Source organism: Crocodylus siamensis, chromosome 3, assembly GCF_052110815.1.
Source record: "Crocodylus siamensis isolate JL-2025a chromosome 3, ASM5211081v1, whole genome shotgun sequence".
Taxonomy (NCBI): Eukaryota; Metazoa; Chordata; order Crocodylia; family Crocodylidae; genus Crocodylus; species Crocodylus siamensis.
The window spans coordinates 244,569,206-244,584,215 of record NC_143397.1 but is presented as its reverse complement, the minus strand read 5'-3'; the positions used below and the strand labels follow the sequence as shown (position 1 = coordinate 244,584,215).

Here is a 15,010-nt window from a genome sequence, read left to right as displayed (position 1 = left end):
CTAACTTCTGCTGACCTTGGGATAGACCCGGCCCGACGGGCTCCCGTGCACAAGCAGCCAAGGTTGCTCTAGCCTGCTGTCATTCCAGCGCGTCGGAGCAGACTCAGTCACTCGCAGAGCGGGGTCATTACCGTGCTCCAGCAGACTCCCGCGGCCCGTGTATCGGCGTCTGCGCTGAAACATGGTGGCAGGGGTGCTTTAACTAAAGCTCGTTGAAGCGCCCCTGCCATCATTTTTCAGCATGGGTGCTGATATACCAGACGCTAATTAAAGTGCCCCCCTCCCGCGCACTCCCAGAGCACGTGTGTAAACACCCCAAAGTATGACATGAAAGCCAATGACCACCTCTGTATAATTTGCTCATCTACCCACGCCTTTAGTTAGAGACTGATAATAGTTCATTTGAATGCTAAGGGGCTCACTGTTAATGCCTCGACAACTAGAATCCAGCAACAGATATATATTTGGAGAAGGATGTCCAAGCCACAGGCGGTCTAGCTTTATCTCCCTCCACCTTGTTTCTTCAGGGGAGGTCATTCCCCTTCCTCCTTTCAGACACGTGCAACCATCCCTCTTTTTATCTCGCCCCAGGCCCCATGGCTTCTCACATCCCTCCATCTGGGATCTGACCTTAACTCCCTTCGGGTTCCCACTATTGCTCCCTTAGCTCTCACAGAAGAATCGGGAGCCGTGGCCAGACCCCAGGCTCCAGGCAGAGCTCTGTAGCTAAACCCACTGGCTGCCCGCGGTAAGAGGCAGAGATCCCTCAAGTCGTGTTGACTCGCGTTGCAAAGGGAGCTCCACAAGCTGGACTCCCAGCATGAGCAGCTGCCTGGCAGTGGGTCGAAAATGAGCAAGGACTGGTAATGTAACACAGACCTCATCATCGTGGCCATGCAGATAATCCCTGGGTGTGGATGTGTGTACAGCCCCAGCCTGCTCATAGGAGTTTTGAGGTCAGCTGGAGATCAAGTTAGACCATGTCTTGCTGCGCTTTTAAAAAGTTTATTCCAAGGCCTGGGTTTCTGCGGTGAAGTTTGAATGGGTAACCCTTCTCACATACTGATGTGAGCCAGAGGACTTCACCATTCATGTGCAGATGCAGAGCTTGATGTCACTGCCAAGGATAACTGCTGGATGAAATACGCTGGAGCCAGAATCCAGCCCCTGCGCAGCTGATTCAGCAGCCTGCGGGGGTGATAAATTCACTGCAGCCACCAGAGGGGAAATTTAGAAGAGCAGCGCGGGGCTGGCCTGCTGGCGGCATTGGTTGGAAAGGTCATGCTAATGACTAGTTAAACACCACAGAAGTGTTGGGGTGCAGTCTGCAGTCAGCTCTGGAGCTGCCATAATTAGAGCAGTCTCTTGGGTTTATGCAGGTGCTCTTTCTGCTGGGAGCTCCTGCCAGCTTAGACCTGGGGACGTGCGGAGGAGGAGGACAGGCTGTCTGTGCACTGCCCCTCCAAGATGCAGTGTCAAAATCCATCCCTCTACCCCCAGACAACGTGTGGCAGAGCTCTCTTTTGCACTCCTATAGAGGCAGAGTCAGTGTAATTGCACCAGAACCGATTTTTGTCCCACATGTCATGAGGTCAGGGTCAACACGTGATGGCCAGGAGCTATGTGGAAAGGCTTCCTCTGCCCAAATAGTGTCATTTCTGTGGATAAATAAGGAGTGCAGTTGTCGCTGTGGTGGGTCTGGAACCGTTCAAGGAAAGAAAATAATGCGAACAAGCTTATGTACTAAAATCTGCTACCACAAACATAATGGAATTGGGCAGAAGTTGCTTTCCAGTGCATGCAGATAACTCGCAGAGGCAGCTTGCTCCTTTTTGGGGCCTGACCACATCGCAAAATATGATCTATTGTGCATTAGTTGGTTCGTCTGGCATTCTGTTCATGAAGTCCGAAGAAATGTTTACTGTAAGGAACAACGCGCTGTCTTGGATAGGCCCCATATATCATGAATATCCACTGGCACACGCCTAAGACAATTTATCAAATTGGGATGTTGGTAGGATTCCCTATGCGGTTATAAGCTCTTCAGATATCTATTTAAGGTTTGGAACAGAGTCTCTCTGCTTCAGTAACTGCCTTGAAATGAGGTTGCGCTCTGTGTGGCTTCAAGTTGTAAAACTAGGAGTTGGATTGCAAATCTTGTGAAACTACAAACTTGAAGAATGGAAGGAGAAACAGAGGGTTTTTTTCCTGGTAGAGGAATAGTTCAGTCCATCTCCAGTTTCTAAGTGTGCTCGGTGTTTTGGCTTTTCCCCTCCTCTGTGTGTGCACGTGTATTTGTGCACCCATGATTGTAAAATCTCAGCACCCCTAAAATGGTATGTGTTTATTTGTATGGCGGTCAATCCTAAGTCAGTTCATGGCTTTGGGCCCTACTATGTTAGGTGCTGTACAAACACATACACAGCGAGTTTTTTCCCAGTCTAGCTGCACGGTATAATCACACCTAGCTGTCCACAGCAGTCTGCATTTTTCCGCTTCTGTTCTGAGTAAAGTGCGCAGCCATGGCTGAGGTTCCTGGGTCACGCCTGCTTCGCTGTTGGGCTCCTGCAGTTTCATGCAAACAGTGTCGTTGTTTTTCTTCAGGCGGTTCTAAGGGATGCAGGGGAGGGAGGAGATCAGGAGGAGAAAGACCTTGATCCAGGTACCACGTCCCACCCACATAATATGATTGATTCTGTGACTCGTTGATATGCTTTGATCTCGCAGAGGTTTTGATCGAGTGCCCCAGGGCTGCGGGGTCCTGCCCCACGTCCTCTTCTGACTTAAAGCTTTTGGAGAACGTGCATTGTTACGAGAGGCAGCAAGAGGAACGTTGGTTTGCACCACCGGGGTAGATCATTGCCCAACGTTTCACTAACCTTGTGGTGTTTCTAAGGGCTAAGTCTCACACGAGTGAGCTGCCCTTGCAGCGTTTGCATATTGCATAGGTTTCTGGGTCTTCCCCTTCCACTTATCTTCAGCAGGCACAATAGTATGTATGCAGTGCGTGGAAAGTACCGTTTTCAGTCAATGCCTGAGTTCATGCAACTTCCTCTTGTGAGCCCAAGCAATGCGAATCCTTCTTACAAATTCCTGTTGAGGAAGAGGAAGGGCAGATCATTCGTAGCTGGGTTGGCCAGAGGGGAACTTGCAGGTTCTTCTTCCCCAGCTCTCAAGGAGTGCTTCTGAGTAATGTCCAGGCAGAGCAGAGTGCATTGGCACCAGCAGCACTGTCTAGAGCGGAGCAGGCTGATTTGTTTCCTGCACTGTTCCCATGTGTGCCCTTCTTAGTGGCAGAGCAGCTTGCTGAACATGCTAAGACTGCTGGCATGGTTCCTGATGGCCCTTTTGTTTCCTGTGGGGCAGGCAATGGGTCGGCCAGCATCCTTCTGCTGGGCAGATGCAATGTAGAGGAAAAGATGTGGGCAGCATCTCTAGGCTCGACAGTGCCCCTTGGCTTGTCCTGTGTGCCAGCATGCAGTATTTCAAGGCTCCTGAAACAGCCCTTCAGTCTCTTGCACTGAGTCTAGTTGACTAGACCAGTGGTTAGCAACCTTTAAGAAACTCTGGGCTGGTCCAGCACAGGCCGGGTAGCATCGGTGGCACATCAGAGATGGGGGAGAATGTACCTGCACCTCTGAGGCCCAGACACCTGGGAGCTGTACCCGTGCCACAGCTACTTCTCCCTGCCACAGTCTGCTCCGTGACTGCAGCGCAGGCACCGCTTCCAGCCCATAGGGAGCTGCACTGGGGCTGGGCAGTCTCCAGCTGTGCCCGTGCCGTAGCTGGTAGGCGAGGGGTGGGGAGCAAAAAGAAACATGAACCCTGCGGTGCGGACTCAGTTTGCAGGCCCCCAGCCCGCGTGTAGCCCCCACCAGCTGGAATCTGAGCCTGCGCACAGCCGGGCAGGTAAGAGAAGCAGCAGTGGTACAGGCACAGACGAAGCCTTACAGCTCTTGAGTGGCTCCATGGACCAGATACTGGCAACCCCTAAACTCGAGCGAAAACAAGTTCCACAAAGTTTCCGCCACCTTCTTACAAGGGGGGCACAGAAATAAGTAGAGCCTTGATTCTCTCTGTGACTCCCCCAAATCTGCCTACTGGCAAGGACAGGCCAGCAGCAAGCATTGTCCTGTCACAGTTGAAGCTGTTCTTGCAACAGCAGGGAGAATCTGGCTCCTGGCCTGCTCCAAGGATGGCACAGCACAGCCCTGCCCTTTGCTCTGAGCTAGAGCTCAAATGGAGCCTGTGGCCTATACGGCTTGTCTGGTTCAGAGCGACTAGGAATGAATTAGATCTCTGGCAACATTTAATACGCTGGGACCATACATCACGATTGGTCCTGTGCTAAATGCTTTCTGAAAAGAAGAGGTTGCATGGCCCTGCCCTTCTTAAACAAGTCCTCTCCTCGTCATCCAATACTGCTTTAGTTATTAGGTCTCATCCTGCAGAGCAGAATGGGTGCAAGTACCACTGACCTCGTGCAGACACTTACACATCTGGATGGGATCAGGCTTTTCATTCGGCAAAGTATCAACTGGAAAAAGATTCTCTTCCCAAAGATCAATGCAAAGAGCATTCAGAGGCAGACTGGCACCTGCAAAGTTTGCCTTTGCCCCATAGATTTCTACCACAAATATAATGGAAAGGTTCAGGCTCTAAATGCATAGTAAGGTGTTCTCCATTTTAATGGCATTATAATAGATTGACTCGGTGTTTTTATGGCGCCCCTTTCATCCTTTGAGCTTGAAGAGATTAAAAATAGAGAAACGTCCTAAGCATTTCTCACCCATTTCTCTTGCCCTTTCCAGTTCCTCTCCAGTGCTAAAATTAAGTGAAACCTGTATTTGATTCACAAAAATGGGCAGGAACAAAAAGTCAACACATCTTTAAAATAGTCAAGCCGGCAAGTATTGTGTCTGAGTTTAAATTGTCAGATCAATTTCCCATTAATACTGAGGATGTTTAAAGGACAAACTCCCTGCCTCCCACAGTGTAACTTTACCTGGAGGTGTGACATTTCCACTGCTTTTGAGTGCAATATGGGAGAATATAATGGACTGGAACAGCTAAACGTGCACATCCCTGTACGAGGAAGGAGTAACCAGAGGATTGTGTTACATTTAAACCTTGCCTGCCCTCATCTCTCTTGTCCTTTGCTTGCTTCTCTCCCTTTGCACTGCTAGATTGTAAATTCTGGGCTCTTTGAATTAATTGATTGCTCTGAGGCCTCAGCCAAGTTTCAGGCCTGCCTTTGCCATGTGCTTTAAGGCATGAGGGGGTGGGAGAGACCCTGTCCTGAAGAGTTTGCGCTGGACAAGGGCCACAAAGATGTGTAGTGATCTGCCCGTGATTTCACAGGCCGGTGTAGAGGATGGTAGAGCTCTCTTGATTTGTAGTGCAGCACCCCTCCCTGGACCAGAGCACCCAAAGCGGTGCATCTTCAACAACTTGTTCAAATAATGGAGAGATTACCTGCATGCCTTTTTTTCAGGGGGGGGCAGGATCAGTTATAAAGTGGGGTGTTTTTGAGGGATCTCTGAATGACTCTGCGCAGCAGTTGTGCGCAATAATACTGAAAGCAGCTTTTCACTGTTGCAACAGCAACCTCTGTGGCTGGATAATGCTTTCCTGTTCTTCTCAAAGATGATGTTTAACATCTAATGACAAGTACTGTGCAAGATCAAACCCCCCTCCCCTGAAACCGTGATTGATTTTTAACACCCCCTCCAGCCCTGAGCAGCATTCTCATGATGCAGATCCAAGAATCATGTGCTTAGCAGGGCAGGATTAAATGCACATTTCAATCCCTGTCTAAAATCAAGTAGGAAAATGATTCCAATGATGGTAAATGACTCCAGCTTTAGGAACCTTCTGCCCTTGATATCTTGGCGGTGCACCTAAGTCCACTGTATTGAGAACCAACCAGCTTGGTAAGAGTCATCTTTGCAAGCTATTGATCACTCTCAGCCTTCCTATAGTCAGTGAAAGTAAAGGAAGGCTCAGCATGTTGTGGGATCTGATGTCAAAGAGAGTATATAGTAGAGCTAGGCTACACCGCTGTTTTGAGCTAGGCCTAAGCAGTGGCATGCCCTTCCAAACCTGGTAATGTGCCAATGAGACTGCTTTGAGGTTGTCTTCAGAGACTGCTAGCAGGCATCCTGGAGAGCAACTCTGGGGGACTATCTCCAGGGCTGCTTCTCTGGCATATGGCTGGGGTTGGAGTGCGTGAGCTTGAGCAGGATGTGCTTGGTAGTGTCCCTGCTGAAACACTACCAAGACAAGCTCCCCATCAGCACACAGAAGAGAGGGTCTGTCACTGGGATGCAAACATGGAAATCTACCTGAGATCAGAGCTAGTAACAGCCAATTCCTTAGAAGCTATGGCCCTTCCTTCACCTCCCACATACTGAAGGGAGCTGAGGTCCAGAGAGAAAAGTGCAATGGACTGTGTTTATTTTCTGGCATTTTCCCATAGTGATCTCCTTGCATCTAACCGAGGCCTCTCAGGACCGGTCTTCCAGCATCTGGGGCCTCAGGATTCCATGAAATGGCTTTAACCTGCATTATTTTCCCTTGTTTTGCAGCCCAGATCCCGCATCCTTCATCTGCCCCAAGCCTTTTTGAGATGGACTGAGTGGTTGTGAGCCTACATGCCACTTGTGGAGAGGCACTCTTTTTTTCAGGTTCTTCATGTTTCCCAAAGGGAGGCACCGAAGAAGGGTTGCAGAGGAGTGCTTGAACATGTAAAATTATTTTAAAATACAGCTCTGGTCAGAAATTTGAAGTCAGTTGGCAGTCCTAGAGATTGCAGCCTTCTGGCCACACCTCGCTAGGCCTACCCAGATTGCTTTTTGAGTTGCCCAACAAGGAATGGTGGCTTTGTGTTGTGAATGGGTGTTCTTTGGGTTGAGTCTGTCCAACTCATTTCACATAGACTGCCCTATAGGCGCCATTCTGTACCAGTCGGGCATCTAAAGGGTATTTAGCTGTCTCTGGCAGGCTGTGCAGCATCCCTTGAGCTCTTGAAGAGTGCCTCTTGAGCATATCCCACCCACCCACTCCTGCTGGCCTCTGCCAGACTAGGAAATGAGGTGGTGAAACTGTGTTGAGAGTACCCCTGCCACCACCTGAGTGGGTTGCCTGAGTGGGCTTCAGGGCACAGGAAGGGGCCACCCGTGGAGCCTCATGCTCAAGTTGCAAGGAATAGGAAGGAAGAGGATGCACCCATTTTTTACATGGGTTCAGGATCTCCAGCAATGAGAAATAGGTTCCCACTTAGAAAATAGCTAGAAAAGCCCTGTGTGTTCAATGGCTTCCAGTCCAAGTTGCACTGAAGGAGATATGAACTGATGGCCCAGAGGGGAAAGGTTGCGTGTCACATTGCTGGTCTCCAGACAGACGTGTCATTTCCCTAAACCATGGAGGACCTGCACTGACATTATTCTTTCATTCCCTTAGAAAACCCCTTGGGTGGATATCAAATAAAGAGTTATTTTTGGGTTCTTTCCCAGAGAGTAGTGTTTTGGATGACCCTGATCCTCATACATCAATATATATATCATCAGGCTATAATAAAGATTCAAAAAGCTTTATTGAAGGGGAAATAGATTATTAATAATTAAGAACAGTTCATTGTATTGTTCTTAGGCCAAGGAAAGCTAATAGAGCTCTTTTTTTTTTAGTAGATAAAAGTGTAGAACATTGAGAAGGGATTGATTGCAACAGTCAACGGCTACAAAATCAATTAATGAATTGCAATGGTTAACTCTGCATTAAAATGAAAAATGCAGCTCCCAAGCTGTGTATTAAGGCATCTAAAGATAACAAAAAACAAACACAAAAAAAATCCTTATTACTTGCTGAGGGCTGATATTATATTTGTCCTCTGTTGTGGGATAGAAAAGTTTAGCCACATAACTAATTCTGAATGCATTTATTCTAAAGCACTGCATGCGTTTTTACTCCCCCTGCCCTCCTTAATCTTCAGAAAGCAAAGAAAAACTTTCCAAAGTGATTACTTCTTGCAGAATTTCCGAAGTGCCGTTCCAAAATATTTGCTACTGCAGGCAAGAGTCTAGCAACAGAATATGTGGAATAGGACGTGATTATGGATTTTTTTAGAATAAAAAATACACAAGGAGAGAATTGCAAACTCTTAGGCGTTTGAATTTTCCTTTGTCCCTTTCCCCTGTCCCTTTGTGTTTGTTCATCTACTGATTTAAAATTTTTCCAAAGCTTTTAGTTTTTCCCTACTCTCTTACAATGCAAAAAATTATACAAGACATAGGCCAGACGATCATTAATCAGCGGAGAGCTTAACTGTAGCTTTGGTGGACGGAGACACGTTTAAAAATATTCACACGTGCAATAAGCAAAGAGGTTATCTGTAGAGTAACCTGCTGGTCTGGGACGTACCCTTCTAGTACCCTGTTTAAGTTCTGCAGGCTTTTCCTTTGCAGTTTGCAAAATGCATCCATTTCCAGTTCTAACAGCTTTATCCAAGCCTGGATCAACCTTGTGCCTCTGCTGTTCCTGCCATCTTCTATTCTCTTGCCTTTTTGACAGTAGCTTTCCAACCCAGCCTTGCGGAAAAAAAACATATCCCTTGCCTGCTGGCGTATCCACAGCCAGGTCTTCTTTCAATACCTTCACCTTCTGCAAACAGTCAAGCTCCTCATACCCCTGCTCCCCCAAAACCCTTTGTAAACTTGGAGCCAGACTCTGTGACCCTGCCTTATAAAGTGTCATGCTCGAGTCCCTAAGTGATCCCACTGGGAACAGTGTGCATAAAAAACAGGACGTATTTTAATGGCTTCAGAATCAGTTCTCAGCTAGCTCCGTCCTTGTCTCTTCCTTCCCCCTTTGTCTAAACTCTATACCAGCAGATCTCAAACTTTTTAGACTTGGGGCACCCCTCATTAGACTCAAAGTGCCCCTTGGAAAGTGCCAGCTTTTAGTTTTCACATATTTTTGACTATAGAAAAATAATGAAACAATTTTTCTGTTGCAGAGACCTGAGAGAGGCCCACAACAGGTCAGGCATGTTTTTGACATTATGGATTCCTGTTTGAAATCTCTGGATTTATCTGGTGAATCATGTCTGTATGCCTAACAGTGCTAACATTTCATGGTACCCATGACACTGTTAAAAAGATCTCAAGGCACCCCAGGGTGCTGTGGCACCTTGGTTGAGAATACCATTCATCTAGCCACTCTTTCTTTTCTTTGTCTGCATATGTTTCCTTGCAGCATTCTTCCACCCCTCTTCACATCTTTGTTGGGCTCGTTCTTTTCTAAAGAGACGTATAAACCTCATTTCTCCCCACCTTTTTAAAAATTAAAATGTTACATTTTAATTTTAAATTACTTAAAACCTTTGATAATTAGGATCAAAATACTGGTACGAACAGTAATGAGACCAAGAGAGCACCTTGTCTTCAGACCTGTCCTCCCACATCTTATTTCTGAGACTTGTACTAACGTAAAACGTGTGCCATTCTACGTACACAGTAGTATAGCACGAACTGTGCATTCTTCCGCACCCACATTTACATTTGCATAATTTATTTTCCTGCCTGTATAGGAATAAACTGTAAAGGTGGAAACATCCCTTTAAAAATGCTGATACAAACTGGCACAAAAGCTAGGTGTAGGCCAGACATTTGGCATTTGTCAGTGCCTTTTGTTTTTGCTCTAACATTGCAAGCTCTTGCAACTTCATCTATACTTCTTTGCAGCACTATGCACAGCTATAAAACTTAAGATTTCTGTAGGTAATATTACATATTTAAGTTGCAAAATCAGACACTCAAAAGTTAGCCGATGGCATGCTTAAGGTTGCCTACACAGTCTTAGAGCAGTCAACGTCCACTTAATATCATTTAGGAAATTTGTGGCTAGGAAAAGGCTTGTGTCCCAGGCCTGAAATGCAAGAAAATATTATTTCTTTTCTTCCAGCCTTTGGGATTATTCACTGTCTGCTCTATGCATGGAATGAAACGGGAATCTTGTGGAACAAATAGCGTCTGACCATGTTGTTAAAAACTGCTTCAAAAGGGAAATGCACAGAGCCAGTGAGCGACAGAGGGGAAGCTGCTGGACTCTATTATACCTCCTACGTTGTCAGCAAAATATTCACCACGGCTCTGATCCAGAATGTTTTTTACTGGTGATGTGATGTGAAAATAGAAGGGGGGCAACCTGGTTTTCACGTGGGCTTTATAGCTCTGGGCATTGGACAAAAATTGATTCTGTTTAGCTGAATATGCTTGTAAGCTTTTGAGCACTGGGATTTCGGTTTTTGTCACTTTCCTGAGCACGTCACTTTCTGGATATTTTTACTCTTGTCCCTTTCAAGGGTTACACTTGATGTTAGCTTTAGCTTTCATGCGAAACAGAGATGGCAAAAATGTTAGCCTGCAGTTCTGAAAGAAGAATTGGGAGGGGTTTGGCACGACTCTTCATGCCAGCTTTCTGCTGCTGCCCCGATCCAGCAAAACGCGTCGAAGCGCTTGCCTCAGTGTTTTGCCGAGTCGGTCCTGAACAAATGTTGTATCTTCTTCCCCAGAACCCTAGCATCGGTCATACAACCCCCAGAGAACCTGGTTCTGTACGTCCGCTGCAGTCGGTGAGTGTTTTGTCTGTGTGTTTGGTGCAGTGAGGTTTTTTCCCAGCCAAGTACTGAATAATAGAACAATACCTGCTTTCTTATTTTCAAATCCAAATATACTTTTCATGTGAAAGTGGCTTGGGATCTCCTTATTTGCAGAAAAGTAATACCGTCTTCTTGATATGTATGAGATTGTTTTGTGTGATGGTAATAAAACAGTACTTTTTCTACAAATGCAATTCCCTACACCCATCAGAGATGTGCTTTAGAAAGTCCTGTGGGAATTGTTGCTTTTAGGAGCATATTGATGTAAACTGCATTGAAGATCATTGTGCGCGTTTCAAAGTATACACCTGAATCGTGACATAAGGATCATCTTCTTTTCCCCGTTTGGGAGCCACATTTTCAACCCTGCTCAGACCATAAAAGGAGAAATGTGGTTGACTGTAATTCCAAGTGAACGTCACAAAACCAGCCCAGTTTGGTGTCATTTTTGCCATATTTTACCTTCCCAAGGGGACAGTTACACATTACAGTGCGGCCATACTAAGAGCACTTAAAACACAGGCCTCTTCATGTTAAAGCTCGTTAACTCGTGCTAAACGCCCTCTGAGTGTCTCAAAACTATGCCACTTCAGGTGAGGGTTTACTTTGGGCCAAGCTACCTACCTCATGTTCGGGTAGCTTCAAGCTGCTCCACAGAGAGAAAACAAGTCATTTGCAGTCCTCCAGCATCCCAGGATGCACTGCTTCCAGTCCCACCCCCCAGCAAGGATACAGCCCAGGAGGCCCTGCTCATCAGCCCTCTAGTGGCAAGTCAGAGCTGTGCAGGCAAGAAGTGGTATTAACTCTTAATGTGTGACTGCTCGTAGCACCATTGGCGATGCCTAGGGGGTGCACACGGGTACATGTGCACTCCCCGAGATTGGCTGTGCACCCCTTGGAAGCACTAGCTATGAAACTGGAAGTGCACTTCTGGTCTTGCCACGGGCTTGGCAGCCACTGGGGGATCCCTCCCTGGTTGGCGATTGGATGCTGCCACCCCTGTCGGCGATCTGGTGCCCTCCCCCCCCCAGATTTGGGAAGCACCAGTCGCCCATGCACAGCACGTTCTAACTTTAACACCACTTAACATGCTATAGATTTAATATGGTCTAAGTGTAATGTGTAACGTTGCCCTTATAAGTGGAACAAAGACTGGAGTAGCTGGATTGCTTCAAATTGGGATTAAGATGCATGAGCAGAACTATGGTAGAAACGAAGCTTCAATCCTGCAAGGGACTGTGCAGCCTCAGCACTTTTTGAAGCTAATAGGAATGGAGGGAACTCAAGACCTTGCAGAATGAAGCCTTAATAGAGTCCATGCTCACGTGATGCTTGGCTTTGCCTGTTACTGTGAAAGTCTGTGTCGCGCGCGTGTAACTGTACTGCCTTTTGGAACTGGCACGTGGGAATACTTTTCCCAAGCATAAAGCTGAGGTGTGTTAATTAAATTACCTGGCTGTTTTACCACTGCATGAGTTTGAGTGCACCTGTCATCTTAACAAGGTACTATGTACAAAACTGTAGCAAAGAAAACAGCTGAGTTGAGATGAAGTGTTCCTTTGATAATGTCCCTGGAGATCAACTAGACACAGGCCAGAAATCATTTATGAATTGAGCGATGCTCTAAGAGTTTTTGTTAATGAATGAAAAACAGAACTTGGTTCTTCCTGGGGGACAAAGCAACAACATAGCAGCAAGGGACATAATCAAATTAAAACCCTGGTTGTGCATTCCTGAAGCAGCCAGAACCCCCCCCCCCCCCGAAATAAAAAAAAAGTAAAGGTTGGTTTCTCTTCAAGGAAGTAACGAGATGGTCTAGTCCCCTTAAAGTGATGTCTCTTCTTGTCTGGAACACCAGATCTGTCCTTTAATTGGAAAGCTATTAGGCTGCTCTTTGATACATTAACATTTTAAGAAGGGAGAGAGCTAGCCAGGAAAACTTAACTCAGGTTTGTTACGATGAGCTTTCTTGATGAGGATCTATCTGATAGATAGTTAACTGGTTTCTCCTAGGTATGATGGAGGGGAGAGAAGATTCTTGAGGTCATAGAGTCCTGATTCAGCAGTTCATCCCTAGTAATGTGCTTAAGTATGTGCTTACATCCAGTACTTTTAACGGGAGTTTAATGGTTGAAATTTAAGTGCTTGGCTAAATAGGGGCAGCCATCAGCACATGCTTAAATGCCTTGGTTCCCGATCTCGAATCTGTTGAAGTGACTGGAACTGTTTCCATTAACTGGAATGAGTTTTGGATCAGCTTCTCGTTTGTGGAGCAAGCAAGAGTGCAAAATGAATTGCTGAGTTTCAGGTCGATCCAAGGCAGAGCTGCTGCGATTCTTGCAATGCTGAAATGTCTACAGATTGTGGATACTGGCTTATTTGGCTCTCCCACCTGCCCTGTAGACCCCAGCAACACTTCTGTGGAGGGGGGTCTAACTTCTAGAGTAACAATAATCTTGATGTGTAGCTGCTGAAGAAATTCTGCATTCCCCAGTAGTGTTGGGGACAAAGTACAATTAAAGTAAAAGCTGGAACTTTGCCTTTCAACTTCCGTTGTTCTCCAGTCCTGCCCGCAGAGCAAGTTCAGCACCTAACATCTGCTTCTCTCCCACACCCCAATCGCATATAGGCAGGCAGAAATGCAGAAGAAAGGTAGTGGGGATATCAAAACACAGAAGCATTATGTTATAAAATCAGTATCGTCTCTAATCAGGGTCCAAGATCTAACCCTTCTGCACCTCTTGACTTTGAGAAACTGCATTAGTTGATGTCCTGTAGCTAAGCCATTCCCTGCTAAGGTATTATTCTTGTCATTTGATACATGCAGTTAAATAGAGGAGAAGGAGCTGAAAAATCATCTCAGATTCTGTAATCATAGGAAGAAAAGACTAATGTTATCAGCATTGCCTAGTGATTAGAGCATGGGACTAGGGGTCAAGAGATCTGGGGTGTTTTCCCAAGTGAGCCCTGATTTGCTGAAGTGGATTTCTTAATTGCCAGTGCTTCAGTTTTCCCCATTTATAAATAGAGATGACAATGATCCCTTTTTGACTAAAAGGCTTTTGAAATCCAGAAATGAATGGCTCTATACAAGTGTACAGTACTGTTATTACTTGATAGTACTACAATATTAAGAAAACCCTACAGGCATCCTTGTAAGCCTAGAATGATTTGACCTTGGCTTTTGTTTTGTCTGCACATGCTGAAAATATGGAGATCATTTACATTTGTTACAAGTGTTTATATTTTGGAAGAGCAACATTTATATTGCTGGCTTTGTGCTCTCTAAAGCAACTGTAAAGAACAATGTTGTCTAAACGCGACTACTTCTGCTGCCTCCTGTACATTAGATGCCCTAAGTAGAGACATCTGAAAGGTGGGAAAAAATGTAATTCTAGTTTTAGCTGTAGAAAAAAGGTGCTGGGAACTACTCCTGCACAGCAAAGGCTTTCTGCAAGTGCAGCTGCTGTCTTCCATTCTTAAGATTTTACAGTAAGAAAACTGCTGTCTTTAATAATTAAAAGAAAAAAAATCTATGGATATGGAAAGCTTACTTTCCACAGTCAGATGTGTAATGGAAAAATTAATGGGCCCCCTAGATAAACAGCTCTATGGTCAATGGACAGTGCACCAGATTGTGACTGTTGTGTACAAATGACAAAAGATAGCTTTTCCCTTATTGCTCACTTTTTCCCTTAAGCTACCATTAAGCTTAAAAGTCAGAGAAGTATTGTAACTGTTTGTGGTGCCTAGGTCCCTTGCACTTAGACTTTCATCGAGTCCTTTTTAAAGGGTGGATATACATTTAGTTCTGGAGAGTATTTCTTGAAAATTAAGGTTAGTAAGACCGCAGATATACTGTCTGACTTGCTTTCTTTCAGACTTTAAGTGGGAAGTCATACTGTGCAATAATAATATAATCTGAAGATGTCCAGCAGTATTTAGTAGTTTGATGTCAGCAACTCTACTACCAGCAACCACTTCTGTATTATGAACTGGTAAATGTCATCTCTGCTTTTGCTGTCTCTTACCATCTTTCTGTCCGGTGGCATTTATATTAGTGTGCATCAACCAGGAAGTGTACAGTTAATAACTAATGGTGATCATGATTTTTCTGTTCATCAGGAACAAAATTTTCCAAAGCATCCACTGATTTGGGGTTTCTCAAGTTTTTCGTGTCCTTTTGGGGGCACCTTGAGCTTGATTCTCATCCCTCTTGGGAACTCGATGGAAGACGTGGACGTTCAGCACCTGTGTGAATCAGGGTCTGGGTCTCCTGGGGTGGGCACTGAAAACGTGGCATGCTAAACTTGTTCATTTAAAAATGTTGATATAGATGACCAGTAAAAAAGC

General features: G+C 45.6%; 1 protein-coding gene across 5 annotated transcripts in view; it reads left to right on the top strand.

Annotated features, from left to right (window-relative positions):
* CYRIB (CYFIP related Rac1 interactor B) overlaps positions 1-15,010 on the top strand; it is a 125,239-nt gene that overhangs the window by 6,819 nt on the left and 103,410 nt on the right. For 3 of the 5 annotated variants that reach the window (XM_090040653.1, XM_090040642.1, XM_090040650.1), the window contains exon 2: positions 10,571-10,630. The exons of the other annotated variants lie outside the window; for them this stretch is intronic. The gene's annotated coding sequence lies outside the window, so the exon portion shown is untranslated. The remainder of the gene's footprint in view (positions 1-10,570; positions 10,631-15,010) is intronic. 5 annotated transcript variants of the gene reach the window in all.